Source organism: Danio rerio, chromosome 23, assembly GCF_052040795.2.
Source record: "Danio rerio strain M-AB ecotype USA chromosome 23, GRCz13ab, whole genome shotgun sequence".
Taxonomy (NCBI): domain Eukaryota; kingdom Metazoa; phylum Chordata; class Actinopteri; order Cypriniformes; family Danionidae; genus Danio; species Danio rerio.
This window is the reverse complement of record NC_141043.1, coordinates 40,664,035-40,682,977: the sequence shown is the minus strand read 5'-3', so window position 1 is coordinate 40,682,977 and position 18,943 is coordinate 40,664,035. Positions and strand designations below refer to the sequence as shown.

The window sequence follows — 18,943 nt, the reverse complement described above, 5'->3', positions numbered from 1 at the left end:
TTATTCTAGTGATTGGGCCGGAGAGTCATCCTTCTTAAAGCTGCGGTCACACTTGACTTTTCTTCCAATAGACTTCCATTCATACGCACGCGAATGCGTCAGACCGGAAACGCAGGGTCATGCGTTAGGTTTCGCAGTTCGCTGCAGTGCAAAGTTCAAGCTTGGTAAACTCTGACCTTTTTTTAATATATATTTTAGCAATCATCCTAAATTAAATGTCATTTAAAAGCTTGAATATAAAATTATTGAACAAAAATGAATGGTTTGGTATGAATGTCTTAATTATGGAAGCATACGAGTAGCAAAATTCATTTCGAAATGCAAAATGGCAACGCAATATGCAAACAGGCATTGTACTACTTATTTAAATGTGCATTTTACAAGACGTGTAAAGTTTGGTGCAAAATGAAAATGAAATTCTATAATTTTCATTTGCCATTTCACAGTTTTAATATGTAAATTACATACAATAAAGCCCGAAATTATCCACTGTAAAAAAATGCGGGGTTCCACACAATTCCTTCATGTTGCTTCAACACAAACCGATTAAAAAAACTCAATTGTTTTTACACACTTAAGTGAATTAAGCATAAAACAATTAAGTTGTCTCAACAGAAACCTTAAGAATCGTGTTGATTTAGTTCATTTTAAATATGTAGTTCATGAGTTCACACTTAGCTGATGATTTATAAAAGCTTATTTGGCATGCTGTACCGCGAGAGATCGGTGGATCTCAGAACTTCCCTGCTGCGGTACCTAAGGGAACACAAGGGGTTAGACAATGTACCCCCTAGAGAAAATGTATTTTTATTTTGAATGAACTATCCTATTAAAGCTGTTCTTTCAAAACAAAATAGATTAAAAGGATGCAACCCAGGCTCATTCTGAAAATGTACCCCTATATACATTTCGGGAGAGTGCCAAATACATACCAGGAGGTAGGTTTTGTGCAGTTTTTGTTTTCGCAGATTCCACCAGAGGCCGCTGTGTATGCTTTTTAATACCTCCAAATTTCTCTCGCAAGTGCCATTAGCGTCTGCTCTTCTCATGTAAATCCACCAGAGGCGGCCGTCGACTGACTGACTGATCGATTGTCCCGCCCACCCACTTCCCTAAACCCAACCAACAGTTTTCAAAAGCAATCCAGATAAAAAGAAAAAAGAAAAAGTCCTTGCAGCAGCCTGATTTTTACCGCGTTTTCAGATCTCACCACATTCTCAACCTGTTATTTATTTGCTTTTTATTTTATTTTATTTTTTGACTTTTGTTTTTGTCTTTCCTGAATTTTAAAACCGTTCTTCTCCGGACTCGAACCCCATCATCAGGGTCAACTCCGCTCCACGTAACGAATCCGCTGACATTCCGCAGCAAGCTACTGAACAAAGGGGTAACAGTGGAAAAGCCGTCAATATGGAGCTGAGCGGTCAGCTGATAATCGCAAAAAGAAACGTCAAACCGCTCAATATCGTTCATTTAACAGACAAAATGCAACCATACATAGCTCTGGCTACATAATTCACGATCTTCAAAGATGTATACAGGGCTACGTTTTCAGAATGAGTCTGGGTTGAAAGGACATGAGCTGGTACACTAAAATAAATGATTAATTGGATTTAATAAATTCTTTTAAGGTAAGTGCTTGTAAAAAAAATTATATTGGCTGAATTTTAACAAACAAATACTATTGAGTAATGCCCAAGTGGTTTGCAACCACTTACCTTAAAAAAAAAACTACATTACTAATCCAATGAATAATTTTTTTCAGCGTACTCTTGTGAAATTACCTAGCAGGTAAATTCAACACAAACCAAGCCTGCTGCGGCTAATGAGTCCCATCAGTCAACGCTCAGTAAAACAAAGTCTTTGCTCCCGATGAATGATGCAATGATTGCTCTAACAGCTTCAGATGTACCCGGCCACTTAGTGTTAGAAGCACGCGTTTGAAAATGATGGCATCTATTTTTCACTTTCGGAAAGCCGAGGAGCTCGATTGAGATGAATAACGTTACAGGACAAGCCTGACATACTTTAACAGCTTTACCTGAGAGTCTTTGGACATGAGTTAAAACCTTTCGACTTGGGCTGAACTGCGAAACACTGGGTGAAACGGAAAAGAAAAGAGGAATTAAGTGTCCCTGTCACAATCATGCAGCCATTTGAGACACTATCACTCAACGCGATTGCTTTCAGCCACTGCACTTCAACTGTGATGAACACCTAGCATGCCGGTTTTCAGTTTCTGCAGCTTTGAAAGGAGAACGCAAATGAGAAATACGAATTTAACTCCACAAAGAGATGTGGGAAGGGTTTAAGTGTTCAATTTTGAGCCCTCAAAATACGCTTTACAGACTTGGGGGAATCTACTCAACCATAACCAGTGTGCAGCTCCATCTGGAGGATGTGATGCCAGTCATTTTGCGCTATATGTTGGATGAATACGTCTGCCAAAGTGAATCTAGAATAATCATCCAATGCCATAATGTTTTTGCTTCAAAATAAGCTAAATTTACTTCATTAAGTTGTGTTAAGACATACACTGGGTGAGGCAGTGGCGCAGTAGGTAGTGCTGACGCCTCATAGTAAGAAGGTTGCTGGGTCGCTGATTTGAACCTCGGCTCAGTTGGCGTTTCTGTGTGGAGTTTGCATGTTCTCCCTGCCTTCGCGTGGGTTTCCTCCGGGTGCTCCGCTTTCCCCCACAGTCCAAAGACATAGGCTAAATTGTCCGTGGTGTATGAATGTGTGTGTGGATGTTTCCCAGAGATGGGTTACGGCTGGAAGTTCATCCGCTGCGTAAAAACTTGCTGGATAAGTTGGCGGTTCATTCCGCTGTGGCGACCCCGGTATAATAAAGGGACTAAGACGACAAGAAAATGAATGAATGAAAGACATACACTCAGCGCCCACTTTATTACTGTAGGTACACTTGTCCAACTGCTCATTAATGCAAATTTCTGATCAGTCAATCACATGGCAGCAATGCATTTAGGCATGTAGACATGGTCAAGAGGATCTGCTGCAGTTATAAAATAAAAGTCTGATGAAAAGCCCTTCTCAGCTGTTTACAAAGGGAAAAAAAAAACGGTTCAGCTCAGCAAACACTGAACTGACCAGACGCACCATATGCACTCCAAAACTGAAGAGATGTGTCAGCTGGAACCTACGGTGAGATTTGAGCGAGTGGGCGAAAAACATCAACGGTGACCTGCTTTTCAGCATCTCTCTTTAAAGACGTCTAAGTGCACTTATGCATTAGTCCTCAAGACTTAAACGCAGACGATGAACAATGTGGAATTCGTCGTCATCTCGACATTTTTGTTATGAAACCCTGAGAATACAGTGCGATGTGAGGCAGGGGGCAGGATGGAGAATGCTAATTACGAGCCATTAAGTCTACCACCAGGCCATTTCGGCAGTGTATTGCCATGAAACATTACGGATTTCCAACTGATGTCCCATTTTCTCCGTTCACCCACTCAGTTCCTGTCTTGACATTGTGGGGAGAGGGCTGAGCTGATTTATCTGCGCACGTCTCAGAGGAACTGGAGAAACTAGAGCACTTTAATCAAAACTCCTAACATAGTAGTTTTGTCAGAAGAGACAAGGCTCTTTTTTTTCTCTGACAGGAGTTGCCTTCATCAAACCATGCTGCCCACTTCCATATTGAACAACATTGTTCTGACATTCATCAAAATGTATTTACTCTGTCAGGCAGGTTTATTTATAAAGCACATTTCATACACAATGGTAATTCAGTGTAAAAAAACCTTTATGTCAAAAATGTCTTGCACAAACAAGAATAAAAGAAAGAAATCTATCTATCCATCTATCTGTCTGTCTTTTTATCCATTCATCCATTTATCTGTCCATCCATCTATCCGACCATCCGTTCGTCCGTCCATATATCCATCCATTAAGGTTTCCATCTATCTTTCTGTCTGTCTGTCTGTCTTTCTGTCTGTCTGTCTGTCTGTCCGTCCGTCCGTCCGTCCGTCTATTGATCCGTCTATTGATCCGTCTATCTATCTATCTATCTATCTATCTATCTATCTATCTATCTATCTATCTATCTATCTATCTATCTATCTATCTATCTATCTATCTATCTGTCTGTCTGTCTGTCTGTCTGTCTGTCTGTCTGTCTGTCTGTCTGTCTGTCTGTCTGTCTGTCTGTCTGTCTGTCTGTCTGTTTATCATTACGTCTATCTATCACTCTATACAGCTATGGAACAAATGAAGAGTTGAATTAATTCTCTAAATTTACTAGATATAAAATGTTGTAAATAAAAATAATTGTCTTATTTTTTTGTTGTTGTTTCCTAAAGTAACAGTTGGTCAAAATAGCAAATTATTTCACATGTTGTTATTGAAAATCTGGATTATTCGACCAAATTTTGATTTTTTTAATCTTTTAAAGTTGAAGACATTAATGATGTGTTGTCTAGAAATAAATATACACCTGGCTTCTTTTTAAAAACTGTATTTTCAAAAAAAAAAAAAAAAAAAAAATATATATATATATATATATGTATATATATATATATATATATATATATATATATATATATATATATATATATATATATATATATATATATATATATATATACACATACATACATTTTTGATTGTAAATCCAAAGAGTCTCTTAATGTTTTTATCAATTTTTTTTGTAACTATATCTACAGAATATCTTAAACATGCAACCATATAAAATACATAATTACTCAGAGGTTTGTAATAATTTAAGTAATTCCATATAACATAAAAATGTATAAATATATTTTTATACTGCCATTTTTACATTTCAGTATTATTCTAAGTACAGTACTATGAAGGAAGTGTACATTGATGTTACAGTTTTTCTCCGTGGCTTTGATGTATTTCTCACAGCACTATTTATATTTGCACATCAGTTAATGTATTTCTCAAAACAATTAGTACAAACTGCGAAACCTAGTTGATGAAAAGATGAAAAGTCCTAACACAATTGTTTATGAACAGTTAAGTCAAATGGCTTTGTCTTGTTTTCATTATAACAGTTTACTCTGTTTTTTTTTCCAATGCAGATTTTGGTGACACTTGAATATGTATTTTCACATTTTTACAGCATTTGCTCTTTGCAATTCTAATTTATTCCCAGCATTGTGCAAAAGAATAATCACACCCTTATTTACAGAGCTGTGCACAACTGTAAACAATATTGCAGTACTTAGTGGAACTGAACCTACAACATAGGTATATCAATCATTCATGAAATTGTTCATTTTAGAAGACTTTTTCAGGAAAGAAAGATTTTTAAAAAATGTATAAGATTACTAGTTCAACATTTTTGTATGTATTGACTCAATTAATGAAATAAGGACTAATTAGTTTTACATGGAATGACTATTCAGCATTCACAAGTTTGGTTAATTTTGACTGACATGACATAAGCAAATGATGATGTTATAAAACAGCAGAGGGTTGTATGAAAGCAGTTGATGCATGTCTAAAAGCATTTGCAATGTGTTGGAAGGAATGAGAAACTGCTACTATGATGTGCACAAATGACTAATTGTTTTGATAAAATGCATTTACTGTTATGCAAATGTAAATAGTGTTGTGCCAAAGTGACTGAGAAAACGGTAGTATACTGCTTCTTTTGCATTTATTAAATTAATGCTAAATTTCTTTGTATGAAAGGTGCAATACAGTGTAACTAAAAGCCACAATAGTCTTTTTAAACATTTATTAATAGACTTTAAAAATCTGAATGTTTTAAATCTCATATAAAAAGGAATATTGAAATCCAGAGCTGCAGTTTAGTTGCTGTGCAAAATTGCAGGAGATATTTATTTCCGATTTTATAGCTTCATTACAGCACAGAGCTGAAATAACCATGTATCCTGTATTTCACCAGAATCCATAAAGGTGCTGTGGCAACCGGTATTTTCTGTTTGCTGCCGTCAACGCTCATTTTTCATTGCAGTTATTGCTGAGACAATCTGCTTTGGCCAATTATATGATTAGACAGGTCCATACACTTGGCAAAAAGGGGGAAATTGTTTCCCAGTCAGGAAAAAAGATCCCAGTCAGCAATTTCTGGCAATCTGCAGACAAAGATGAAACAATATGCATCCGATACATCTTCAATAGAAAGAGGCTGAATGTAAAGGATGTCATACATCTGCTGAGTTTCACCCTCAAATTCTAGGCTTGACAAAAAAAAAAAATGTGTCATTTTAGAATGTAAATAAAGCAAACATTAAGGCTCAGAAGCTTAAATGGGAAGATTAGCAGATGATGGATCCCACATAGCAAAATTTCTCTGGCCCAGCCCTGGCCCACACAATCAGGTTTTGCTTGGCCCACATGCTGCAGTGAATTACGGTACATGACTGGACCAAATCTGGCTTCCAGACAAGGGCCAAACACAGACCATATCTAGGCCAAGTCTTAGCCAAGTTAATAACTCATAACTGGGCCTGAACTGGGCCAGATAGGTTGGTGTGTCACGATGGCAATGAAATTGATAAACGCATGGAGTGATGCGCTTTAGGCACACTATGAACACGTTTTTTCTCAAAGTGACCTGATTGGTAGAATTTTTTTTCTTTACTCAAAAATGATTTTAGTGTATTTTAAATGTGGGTCAAGACTGGCCAAACTCACATGGCCCACTTATCAAATTTTTAAATCTGGGCCAAATACTAAGTTTTTCATCTGGCCCAAATCTTGTATGCCGCCTTAAAGACGGTGCCACCTCTGCCAAACCGGGCCATGTTTGGCCCACATGCTGTATGCCAGTGCCGGATGAATGCCTGCTGTGCCAGCTTTATGCCAAATCTGGGCCAGAATTCTTTGCTACTAGGGATAACTGATGAATGCTATTGTTTAGCATTAACCTCTTAATGCCCAAGGTTTTTTGTTCTCTTTGTTATTTGGGCTTCTTGAAACCTAATTAGAATAAAACCCAAGTATCATTATTTGATATTATGTACTTTTGACAAAAATCATGTCCATATATGTGGACTCGTTGTCTGAGTTTACAAAAATCACCTTTTCCTGACTTTTTTAATGCATATAACATATTAAAACATTTTTTTACTTTGACTATCAGAGAGTAAAAACAAAATTTGTCCCCATTTTGGACAGTTAAAATATGTGTGGGACATTTCATATGCTGTAAAACAGTTGCAGGATGACACTGTATGTCTGTAACAATTTATAAAACACTCAAAGTATTTTAAACCACCACTTAAGAGCTAAACTGTGCTGTCCATGTACTGTATGTGGACACTCAAGCCCTAGGAGGTTAAATATATCCTTTCATTTCAATGTTGTTTTAATGTAAATTAATGTTGCACACAACAGTGCACACACCATAGGCCTAAATAAACACAGGCATATTAACACAAAAAATCTGATAAAAAGCATTTTATTCATTTGTTTAATTTGATATTAACCTCACCTATAATGAGACTGATTGACAATGTTTACTGCACAAGTCTATTTTTGGTTTTATTTTGGAGACTGCCACTTGGAAATCATCCTCCATGTTCTGTCATGGCCTTTATTTTTATTGAATGTGATAAGGTGTCAAATTTTACTATTGTGCCGTAAAATCCATCTGCTGCCACTGATGCTATTGCTGTGACGTTAATTATAATGTAACAACCCCAAGGGTCACAATCCCATAGAAAATAAATAAATAAAAAATTTCAATTATCAATGCATGCATGTTTTTTTAAACTAGTAAATACTTTATCATCTGTAGGTTGTGGAAGTAACTCTATTAGCTCAATCAAATTTATTTGATTTTTGAAAATCACCAAGCAAACCCTCTCAGTGGGTCCCAACCATCACTTTGGGAACCACTAATGTAATGTGTATTTATATAGCGCATTTATTGTGTATGGCCATACACCCAAAGTGCTTCACAATCATGAGGGGGGGTCTCTCCACACCACCACCATTGTGCAGCATCCACTTGGATGATGCGGCGGCAGCCACAGGACAACGGCGCCAGTGCGCTCACCACACACCAGCTATTGGTGGAGTGGAGAGACAGTGATAGAGCCAATTCTGTGGAAGGGGATGACTGGGAGGCCATGATCTTATGGGCCGATAGGGGGACTTTGGCCAGGACACCGGGGTTACACCCCTGCTCTTTCACGAGAAGTGCCATGGGATTTTTAATGACCACAGAGAGTCAGGACCTCGGTCTCATCCGAAAGACGGCGCCCACTGACAGTGTAGTGTCCCCTTCTCTTTTACTGGGGCATTAGGACTCACACAGACCACAGGTTGAGTGCCTCCTGCTGGCCTCACTAACACCACTTCCAACAGCAACCTAGTGTTCCCTAGTGGTCTCCCATCCAGGTACTGACCAGGCTCAGCCCTGCTTCGCTTCAGTGAGTAACCGTCTTGGGCTGCAGGGTGACATGGCTGTGGTTAATATAGAACACAGATCCTAAATAACATAAGCACAGTTTCAGAAAAGTTGTAAACTATCTTCTTAATAAAAACACAAATATAAGAATAACAGTCTTCCAGCACAACAATATATTTCTTCTTGAACACTGTAGGCTTTCTCTTTTTCCCCCATGTGACTAAAATTGGTCAGTAATTTTTCAGATTTTCCAGGTTAAGTGGGAACCCTGACTGCTATTGGTCTGGTTGGTCGCTAGGCTGTTGCAAGGGTGGTCTGAATGGTTTGTGCAAGCAAAACAACAACAACAACAACAACCAATATCTAAGATATTCAGTGAAGAAGAAGTATTGCATTGAAATGTTCTTCTTAAAATGTTCTGCCTCAACAAGACCATTTTTTCCCCTTAGCAAATAGTTTAAATGCCTAAAGAACTCCACAAACTTTTATACTTCAGACTAATTTCAAGGTCGGGCATGACAGTTCACTAGGTGAGCATTTCTGAGCCTCACAATATAATGAAAGAGAGCAGAGCTATTCCCCTCAGTGGCCACTTACCGGACAGAAAAGCCAAGTGGTCTGGAATCAGAGGTGAAATGGGTTTCAGCCGTACTATATGCTGCAAACACACGTGTGCAGGGATGAGGCCGAAGAGAGACGGATGGATCGATAGTGTTCAAGAGTGATGGAAAAACTGTCGGACGCCAGGCTGATGGAAAACAGAAGGTTGTGTCAGAGTCTTTCCTAAAACAAGGAAGAAATGATCTGTAAGCCTGAGGGAGTCTGTGGGGCAGAAATGACTGACTCTCTGTCTGACAGCTGAGAATCTGTTTACACAGTGAGTAATGCAGTAATGCAGTGAGTTTTGCTATTTCTGTGCAGAGTTTTGTAAAAAAATCTGCAGATTTTATGTGAAATAATTTATCATAACTAAAAACACAATATATGAAACAAAAATTAATACATTTTTAACTTTTATTTAATGTTTACAATGCAAATTCAATTAGATTCACATAACTGGTTAGCAAAGCAAATCTCTCATATAATATATCTACTAAAAGACAGAAAGTGATGTATTGTAAATAAATCATATGAACATTTTCAAATTTGGCAAAAATATTTTTGAATATTTACATTTACACACATTTACAAAAGTAAATAATCATGGGCGATAAATCTGCAGATTTCTGTGCGCGCAGATTCCGTGTGGGCCTAAATAATCCACGATAAGGAAAAAGGTCTTTGCACACCGAAATTTTCTTATGCGTTTTTTACAGATGCATATCTGAAATATTTGTCATGTACACAAACCTTTTACATTGAATCCAAAGCGTGTTAATAAATCCATTGTGATAAAATGCTTAACATTTCGGAGTCAATTCAAGCAGTAATGCTATGTTCTCTTCTCTCTTCTTCGAAGTAGAAAAAGTAAGAGGAATGGGCTATGTTGCGTGTTTTTGTTATATAGAATGGGATGTAACATTAAGGGCCCTATCATACACCCGGTGCAATGTGGCGCGAGGCGCGACGCAATTGTTGTTTGCTAGTTTCAAGAGTCAATTTGACATTTTGCACCATACTGTTTAAATAGCAAATACATTTCCGCTCATATGTACGCCCATAGGTGTTCTGGTCTAAAAAAGGAGGCGTATTAAGACATTGCTAGCACGTTGCTAATTTGAGGAACTAAAATTTCAATAGTTCAATAGACCAGCAGAATCTAAAGTCCAGCGCAGAGCATGTTAGTTGCGCGCCTCACTTAAATATTACTTAATACACACAGGGTGTACAGCAATATGTAAATATCTTTACATATGAAAAAGAATTAAAGGATTGAAATATTACAAAAGATTATTATTTTCTAGATCAATATAAAAACCATACTTTCATGCCTTCTTCATCTAGGGGATTTTTCAATTTATGACAATTTGCTTTTGTATAATGTTATTATTAGTAATAGTATTATTTATTAAATGCATATTTAAATTTGTTTTATCAAAAACAAGCTTAGATTTATCCATAAATAATTAATATCTATAACTCGCATAATGGATATAATCGTTATTACTGTCGAGTTCTTATGGGTTACACACACCAGTATCTGCTTCTAACTCGAAAGAGCTTCAGCCAATAACAGGGGACACAGGGAACAACTCCAAGGCTTTTCAGCTTTTGTATTTTAACTTTCAGTTTGCCCAATAATACAATACTGTAGCGCTTGAACAGTAGTAGCGATACCAGTAGCAGCGATAGCAATAGGTTGATAACCTTAGAAAAGGAACAAAATATATAAAATATACATTATTCGCAATACTGACTTAAACAAACACAATGTAATATAAATAAAGACAGTTCCTTCACAAATTTTGTCTCAGCATTATTAATTTGCATATCAAAATAATACTTCCCAATATTAATGCAAGCACCCCACTTTACATAAACCATTCACATAAATGAACAGCATGATTAACTTAATATTGTGCACAAAGTATTATAATGCACAAAATAATGAACTACAGTGCAACAAAATAGTAGCTGTCTTTTATATTGCACATATATTATGAATAAGGCAATGCATGTGGCAGTCCTTGTAATTAGAAAAAGTCAATTCTCATACCATCAGTGTCCCTGAGATGACCAAGTGCTGATGTGCCTTCCCTTCCTTACACACTGCAGCTTAAAACTTTCTGCATGCAATCGTGAAAGTTTATTAATGCAGCGATCGCGTTCTTCAGCTTTCACAGCGCGTCTGCATGCATGCACTTGCCATGTGAGTTTTTTTTCTTTCCGCATTCACTCGGCACTTCCCGTATCTCCTCGGCAAGTTCCGTATCTCCTCGGCAAGCTCCGTCAGCCAATTGCTTCCGCCAAACACTTTCAGTTTCGTTAGTTCCGCCTAATTCCTCCATGCATTGATTTGTATGAAGTCCAAATTCGCGATTTGACTTTACACCTCCCACTTGAACTACTGGTTCTTTGAACCCAAGTTGTTCACAGAATTTAGTGCGTGTTTAGTGCTGTTCCTCTATAGGTATTAAGACAACTAAACGTCTTACGTCTCTGTGGAGGATAGTTGCAGGGATTCTGTCAGTCAACTTTTTGGTTGTGACTTTGGCTTTAGCAGGCTTTACGTTTGAGACTGGGTAGCTTGTGAAGACTTTAACATTCACATCTCTGACAATACCTTTGTCATCAGCATTGACTTGGATGACTCTGGCCAACTTGTACTGACTCCTCAGTGCATTTTGGTCTGCTAACCAGACGACATCTTCAACAGCAACATTCCTTTCCTTGGTGTGCCATTTGTTTCTTACAAACAAGTTTGGCCCTGCTAACTGACTCCATTTCCTCCAGAATTTGTTAACTTCTCCTTGGATGACTTTTAATCTTTTATAAGGATAGCCAACAAAATCAAAGTCACCTGGGTCTCCCTTTGGTCCAGATCTTCCCAACAGAAGAGAGTTGGGAGTGACATATTCTACACAATCCTCTCTGCTCTGCGTCCTTGCATCAATAGGCCTCTCATTAGCCAGGTTAGCTGCCATATAAAGGAATGTTTGAAATTCGCTCCAAGTGAAAACACCATCACCTCCCAAGTTGTGAAGGGCTCGCTTTACTATGCGAACAGCGGCCTCTGCTGCTCCGTTCCTGTGAGGAGAACTTGCAGGATGGATCTTCCAAACCCATTCAGTTCCGTGTTTAGCAGCTTTTTCCTCTAGCTCAGATGTTTCTAACTTGTCCAGGAACTTGTAGAGTTCTGTGAGAGCAGGTTTAACTCCGATAAAATTTGAGCCGGGGTCGGACCATAATTTTCTTGGATGACCCCTCAAAGCCGTGAATCTTTGGTAGGCTAGCATAAACCCTTCAGCAGATTGGTCACTCACAATGTCAGTGTGTATCGCTCTAGATGCCATACAGCAGTAAACGATTCCCCAAACTTTGAGATGTACTCGCTTCCTCACTTCATCCTTTACTATGTATGGTCCAAACAGGTCTAAAGTTGTGTATTCAAAGGGTGCTGCTGGTTCTGTCCTTTCAGGAGGAAGGTCTGCCATGATTTGCTCACATCTCTTTGCTCTTGCCTTCCTGCAGATCACACAGCTGTCTACAACTTTCTTGGCTAGTCTCCGACCTTTAATCACCCACGCCTTTTTCCTCATTCTTAGAAGTGTCCCTGCTACCTCCTCATGATTTGCACTGTGGGCTTCTCTGGCTAATAACATGGACACCCATGCACTACAAGGTAATATTGGGACTGCTCTCTTTTCTTCATTAAAGATCTGTATTCTTCCACCACAAACCAAGAGTCCTGAATTTTCTCTATACACAGCCAGTCTGCTAAGTGTAGTGTCGGGAAAAGTCACACCCTGTTGAGCAGCTAGAAAGAGTTCTTTCAGAATATACTCTTCCTCTTTCACAGTCAGCATGGTTTGTTTGATCTTGTTTTGCAACACTTCTTTTCTTTTTCTCTCATTTGAGTCCTGATCCCTGAATCCTAGCCACTTCTTTACAGCACGCCAAACCCAGCCGATGACTCTGACTAGCTTGGTTAAATTGCTGTATTTTTCCTCATCCACTAGTTTCTTAATAATTAAGTCACGAGGTGTTCCTTTTGGTAAGTTTGGTCTTTTTCCATTTTCACCAGAGTCAGAAACAACATTGATTGAATCACCAAGGATTGAAACTTCAGGAATTCCTTTACCTGCTTCTGCCAGGTCCCTCTTTGTTTGAGATCTTGTCAGAACTGCTGAGAATGTTTTCCGTTGAAGTCTGTTAACATTCTCCTTGGCATCAGCAGCAACCTCAGCAGCTGATTTCTTTGGCCACTCCTCTACTGAATATCTGAGGAATTGTGGTCCCTCCTGCCATTCGGACTCTTCAGCAAGATCTTCAGGAGTGCCTCCTCTAGTAATGATGTCAGCGATATTGACATCCCCTGGTATCCACCACCAGTCACTTACTGATCCAGACTTTTGGATTTCTCCAACTCTATTTGCAAAGAAAGTTTGGTAGCCATAGCTATCACGTTGAATGGCCCCCAGCACCGTTTGACTGTCTACCAGGTGAAACCAGCGCTCCACTTCCATCCGCCCATGCTTTTCAAAGTACTTCCTGAGTCGTGCAGCGAAAACTGCACCGCAGATTTCAGCCTTCACAGCATCTCCTTTCTGGTCTAGTGGTGTTAGTTTTGCTTTAGATTCAACTAGTCTGACGTCTATCCCCTGGTCTGTATTCCATCTTAGGTACAATACAGCTCCATATGTTTTATCACTACCATCTGAGAAAGTGATTCCCCAGGGTTTTCCTTTCCAGCCAGGAGGTGTAAGACTTCTGTGGAACTTGACCTGATTAAGCTGCACATATTCCTCAAATAATCTGATAGCTTCTTCCCTGAGGTTTTCAGAAAGTGGCATGTCCCATGTCTCACGGGTTAGACTCCCCTTTCCTGTCTCTTGGAAAGCTTTCCTGACAAGAATTGCACCCTTCTGTTTGGCAGGAGTGACAAGACCAACTGGGTCATAGAGGCCAGCAACTTGGCTTAACAGGTGCCTTCTGGTCAAAGGGTTTGGTGTTCTCAGTCTCACCTCACTTTTTAAGAGGTTCTGACCCGTTCTCATTTTCTTCTTTCTTACTGAGAAATTAATGGAAGCCATGATGTACAGCTTATCCTCCTCTACCAAGTACCCTGTGCCCAAAGCCTTGTTGTCTTCATCTCGTAGCTGGTTTGGTAGTATGATTGTTTTAGATTGAGAGATTGATTCTTTTGGAACTTGACTTGGATCAACCACTTCATTCCTCCCACTTTGCTCCGACCGAACCCATGGTTTCAGTGCAAATCCGCCAGCTGCTAGAATCTCCTCTAGCCCATTTGTTATCTCTTTCAGTCTCTCCTGGCTATTATGGGATGTAAGGATGTCATCCACATAACTGTCCTCCTCAAGGACTCTGCACTCTTCTTTTAAATGAGCAAACTTTGCCAGCCTAGCTGTCTCACGCATAGCTAACTGTGCAATGCATCCAGCAGGACGATCTCCAATGTTAACTCTAGTGATAGCGTACTCACTTATTTCTTCGTCTTGAGTGTCTCTCCAGAGAAATCTGTGAAGATGAACCTCACGCTCTTCCAGCCACACTGAATTGTACATCTTTTTTATGTCTCCAAGAGCAGCAAATACTCCCTTCCTGAATCTTAGCAAGACAGCTCTGATTGGGTTGAGTACATCTGGTCCTTTTAACAGAAGATCATTCATGCTTAGCCCTTTGAATTTCTGACTACTGTTCCAGACAAGTCGCACTGGAGTGGTAGTTGAATGCGGATTTGGTGCTACCAGGTGACTAACATACCAAACAGGTCCCTTCCATTCCTCAATTACTTGTTTAGTAAGCTTTGTTGCTGCACCTCTTTTCACCATGTCATGGACTTGAGCTGCATAAATGTCCTGCCATTCTGGTACCTTTTTCAGTTGCTTTTCTGTTCTGAGGAAAGCAGCTTCTACTCCACTTCTGTTGTAAGGAAGTGTAGCTGGGTCCTGAATCCATGGATACTTTGTATCCCAGTGTGGAGCTGTGCTGTGGGTATCCATTTCAACATATGTGAGACCCTCTCTTATAATCTCCAGTTCTCTTTCTTCTGCTAGGGTCATCTCCTTCCCTCCAGGCTGACAGTTTCCACAGCGACATCCTCCACATTTTGGCTCACAAGCTGTGCCAATACTATCCCATTTCCACCAGTCAATAAACTCTCTGTTGCTTGCTAGTGAACTTCTTGGGCTCTTTCCCTCTTTGACAATATCAGTAATTGCTGGTCTTTCTGCTTTTTCTATGATTTCTTCATACCTGGCTGCAGCTGTTCTCATGGACCGAGCAAAATGTGTTTTGGACTCGTATGCAGCCATATCCACCACTTCAAACAAATCAGGGTGTGCTCCAGCCACTGTTTTCCCCAGCGGGCTGTCCCACAGGACAAGATCCCCAACAATCTTCACTCTTTGTGGAGCGAGTCTGCCCTCTCGGTGACTGATGAGGAGATCTATTTTTCCTGGTCTTTTCAGTTCTTCTAATTCCACCTCTGGAAAGAATTCTCTAAGTTTCTCATGACTTACGATTCTATGAACTTTGGCAATTTCTTCCAAACCATAGCAGATCAACTGATGAGCCTTCACTGTCCCCTCAGGAGTTTTGACTCTAATCCTGAGAAGGTATCTATTTGTGCTTACTCTGATCGCCATCTTGCCAACTCCATGAACCACTAGAGTGATTTTTTCACCTCTCAGCTTAAGTCTTTCAGCAGCTTCATGGGTGATATAGTTTGTATCAGAAGCCAGATCTATCAAAGCGCCAATCTTCTGTCCTGCATTCGTGGTTACTTCCATCAGCATCATGATAACAGGAAGCTCCTTTAATCCACTTTTACTGACCAATCCCTGCTGGTCATTTCCTGAGCAGTTTATCATCTTAACTTTGTTGGTGAATGCTTTTTTGCATTTCTCAGCCAATTCTGGAGAAAGTTCAGCCAGGAAATGTTCCTGCTCTGCAGTCAATCCACTTCCTTTTCTACTATCTTTACTGATGGTTTTCCCTTCATTCAGGTTCTTGAGGTCCCATTTTGGACAGAGGAAGTAATGGTGGTCTGAGAAGTCTCCTTTTTTGCAATCTTTGTTTCTGCAAAGGTAGTTATCACTGCACCTGCTGTCATCCTCATGAACTCCCAAGCACTTTTTGCATGCTCCTAGTTTCCTAATGATAGATTTCTTCTCTGTCAGCTTCAAGTCTTTAAATTTTCTGCAGAAGAAAATCCTGCCTCTATGTTTCTCTGCCCCACACACGATGCAACCAGCTTCTGTGGAGTCTTTCTTTGTCGTTCTAGTAAAAGCATAATTCTTTTCAAATTTTCTTTCTGGCTTTTCCACTCTTTCTGAGATCCTAAGTTGTTCCAGCCTTTCAAGCACTTCTTCCTGTTTCTGAAGGAATTGTAACAGCTCATCAAAGTGTTTGTCTGGTGTGATGTTATTTGCAGGATCTGTCATATATATGAGCCATTCTCTTTTCAAGAGTTCAGGTAACTTGCTTTCGATGGATTTTATCACAAGAGGATTCTTCATTGCTCCAACGTTTCCAAGATCTGTGAGATCAGCCAAGGCTTTTTCCACCATTTGGATTAATTCTATTACCCTTCTTGGTTGGTTTCCTCTCAAAGCTGGCATTTTCTCTAGTTCCTCTACAATTTCCATGGCAATTGTAATTTTGTTACCGTATCGGTTGTCTAACACCCTGAATATGTCATCAGCAGTGTTGTAGGAAGACAATCTGAGCTCTTTTGCGATTCTGTCATCCACGCTATCCACTAACTGAATCTTTTTCACTTCAACAGACCCAGTGGGCTCACCTTGCTTCTGGAGATTTTCCCAGTCTCTCTTCCAACGATAGTAATCTCTCTTATTACCAGTGAATTTAGGTAGACTTGTTGGTTTAATTTTTACCACTGGCATGATCTGTCCTGCAGGTACCATTATGTTTGGATTGTTTGTCATACTCGTGTCTAATGCTTGTGTATCTTCAGCAGCTCTTCGTGCCCAAGCGAATTCAGCTTTTCTTGATTCAAGCTCATTGCTACACTCTTTCAGTTTGCGAACATGACTTTCAAGATCCTTTCTCTCAGGTGCTGGAATCCATCTTTCCCATTTTAGCAAAGTTACAGTTGCCTCTTTCACCAGTCTCATCGAGAGCTCCAGTTGCACTTCATAACTTTCATATCCAGTGCCATCAACAGGCATAGCGGCTGTGCGATCGCAGGCTTTTTCAGCTGCTGAAATTGTGGTTAACACATCACTTTGTCCATATCTTTGCCAGAGATTATCTTGTACTATCTCAGTTACTTCGTCAAACTTTGCATTACATTCTTCCACAGCTTTCTTAAAGTCAGCTTCTTGCTGTGCTGAAAGTTGTACCTCTGCACCATCTTCTGTAGCTTCAATCTCTGCTATTAATCCAGCTTTATAGTCATCATTAGTTTCAAACACTTTTCTTGCTCCAGAAGAAAGCTTTTTAAATTCTTCTTTTAGCTCTGATTCTATAAGTCGGTGTGCTTCTCTACAGAGAAAGTTAGCTTGTTTGGTAAAGCTACTTTTTGCAGTGGTTCTTTCCTTTTTTAGCTGTTTAACTGATTTTCCTAATGCTTCCTCAGCCATTTTCCTTGAATTTTTCTTTCACTTGGTGTCAGCAGAACTTTGTCTTTGGACGTCACAAAGCCGTTGATCTTTATGTCCAGCTGCTACACTCTTGGTTATCAACTGTCGAGTTCTTATGGGTTACACACACCAGTATCTGCTTCTAACTCGAAAGAGCTTCAGCCAATAACAGGGGACACAGGGAACAACTCCAAGGCTTTTCAGCTTTTGTATTTTAACTTTCAGTTTGCCCAATAATACAATACTGTAGCGCTTGAACAGTAGTAGCGATACCAGTAGCAGCGATAGCAATAGGTTGATAACCTTAGAAAAGGAACAAAATATATAAAATATACATTATTCGCAATACTGACTTAAACAAACACAATGTAATATAAATAAAGACAGTTCCTTCACAAATTTTGTCTCAGCATTATTAATTTGCATATCAAAATAATACTTCCCAATATTAATGCAAGCACCCCACTTTACATAAACCATTCACATAAATGAACAGCATGATTAACTTAATATTGTGCACAAAGTATTATAATGCACAAAATAATGAACTACAGTGCAACAAAATAGTAGCTGTCTTTTATATTGCACATATATTATGAATAAGGCAATGCATGTGGCAGTCCTTGTAATTAGAAAAAGTCAATTCTCATACCATCAGTGTCCCTGAGATGACCAAGTGCTGATGTGCCTTCCCTTCCTTACACACTGCAGCTTAAAACTTTCTGCATGCAATCGTGAAAGTTTATTAATGCAGCGATCGCGTTCTTCAGCTTTCACAGCGCGTCTGCATGCATGCACTTGCCATGTGAGTTTTTTTTCTTTCCGCATTCACTCGGCACTTCCCGTATCTCCTCGGCAAGTTCCGTATCTCCTCGGCAAGCTCCGTCAGCCAATTGCTTCCGCCAAACACTTTCAGTTTCGTTAGTTCCGCCTAATTCCTCCATGCATTGATTTGTATGAAGTCCAAATTCGCGATTTGACTTTACAATTACTGTTCATTTATTTGTTTGCTGGAAATTAGAACTGAATTTAGAAATATTTTTTAAACAAATATTTGTGCTTAACAAACTAAATTAATTATGTATAGGCTAATGATATCTGTGCGTGCATCATGTTTCCTTATCACCGAAAGAGAGTGAAAGTGAAAGTAAAGAATGAGGAGGCTCATTCTCGTGCTTCAGATGCTCTGTTTAACTGTTTTCTCGCTAGTAAAGTGTTCAGTTTTTCCAGTTACAAAATTCGCTATGTAAATAGCAAATGCGCTATGGCGCAACGCCTTAAAGGGAATGGGAGTCGAGACTCTGATTGGTTTATTCTCAAAACACACCTATAACTTAAGAGAATA

The 18,943-nt window shown here is 39.3% G+C and overlaps 1 long non-coding RNA gene across 6 annotated transcripts in view; it reads right to left on the bottom strand.

The window, feature by feature from the left end:
* The window catches only part of LOC101884801 (uncharacterized), a 206,739-nt gene that overhangs the window by 29,676 nt on the left and 158,120 nt on the right, over positions 1 to 18,943 (bottom strand). For 4 of the 6 annotated variants that reach the window (XR_015523857.1, XR_015523859.1, XR_015523855.1 and 1 more), the window contains one exon: positions 8,969 to 9,119. This is a non-coding gene — a long non-coding RNA (uncharacterized LOC101884801). Of the gene's footprint in view, positions 1 to 5,713; positions 6,090 to 8,968; positions 9,155 to 18,943 lie in introns of those variants that run through there. The other 2 variants (XR_015523858.1, XR_015523860.1) reach the window with 2 other exon arrangements.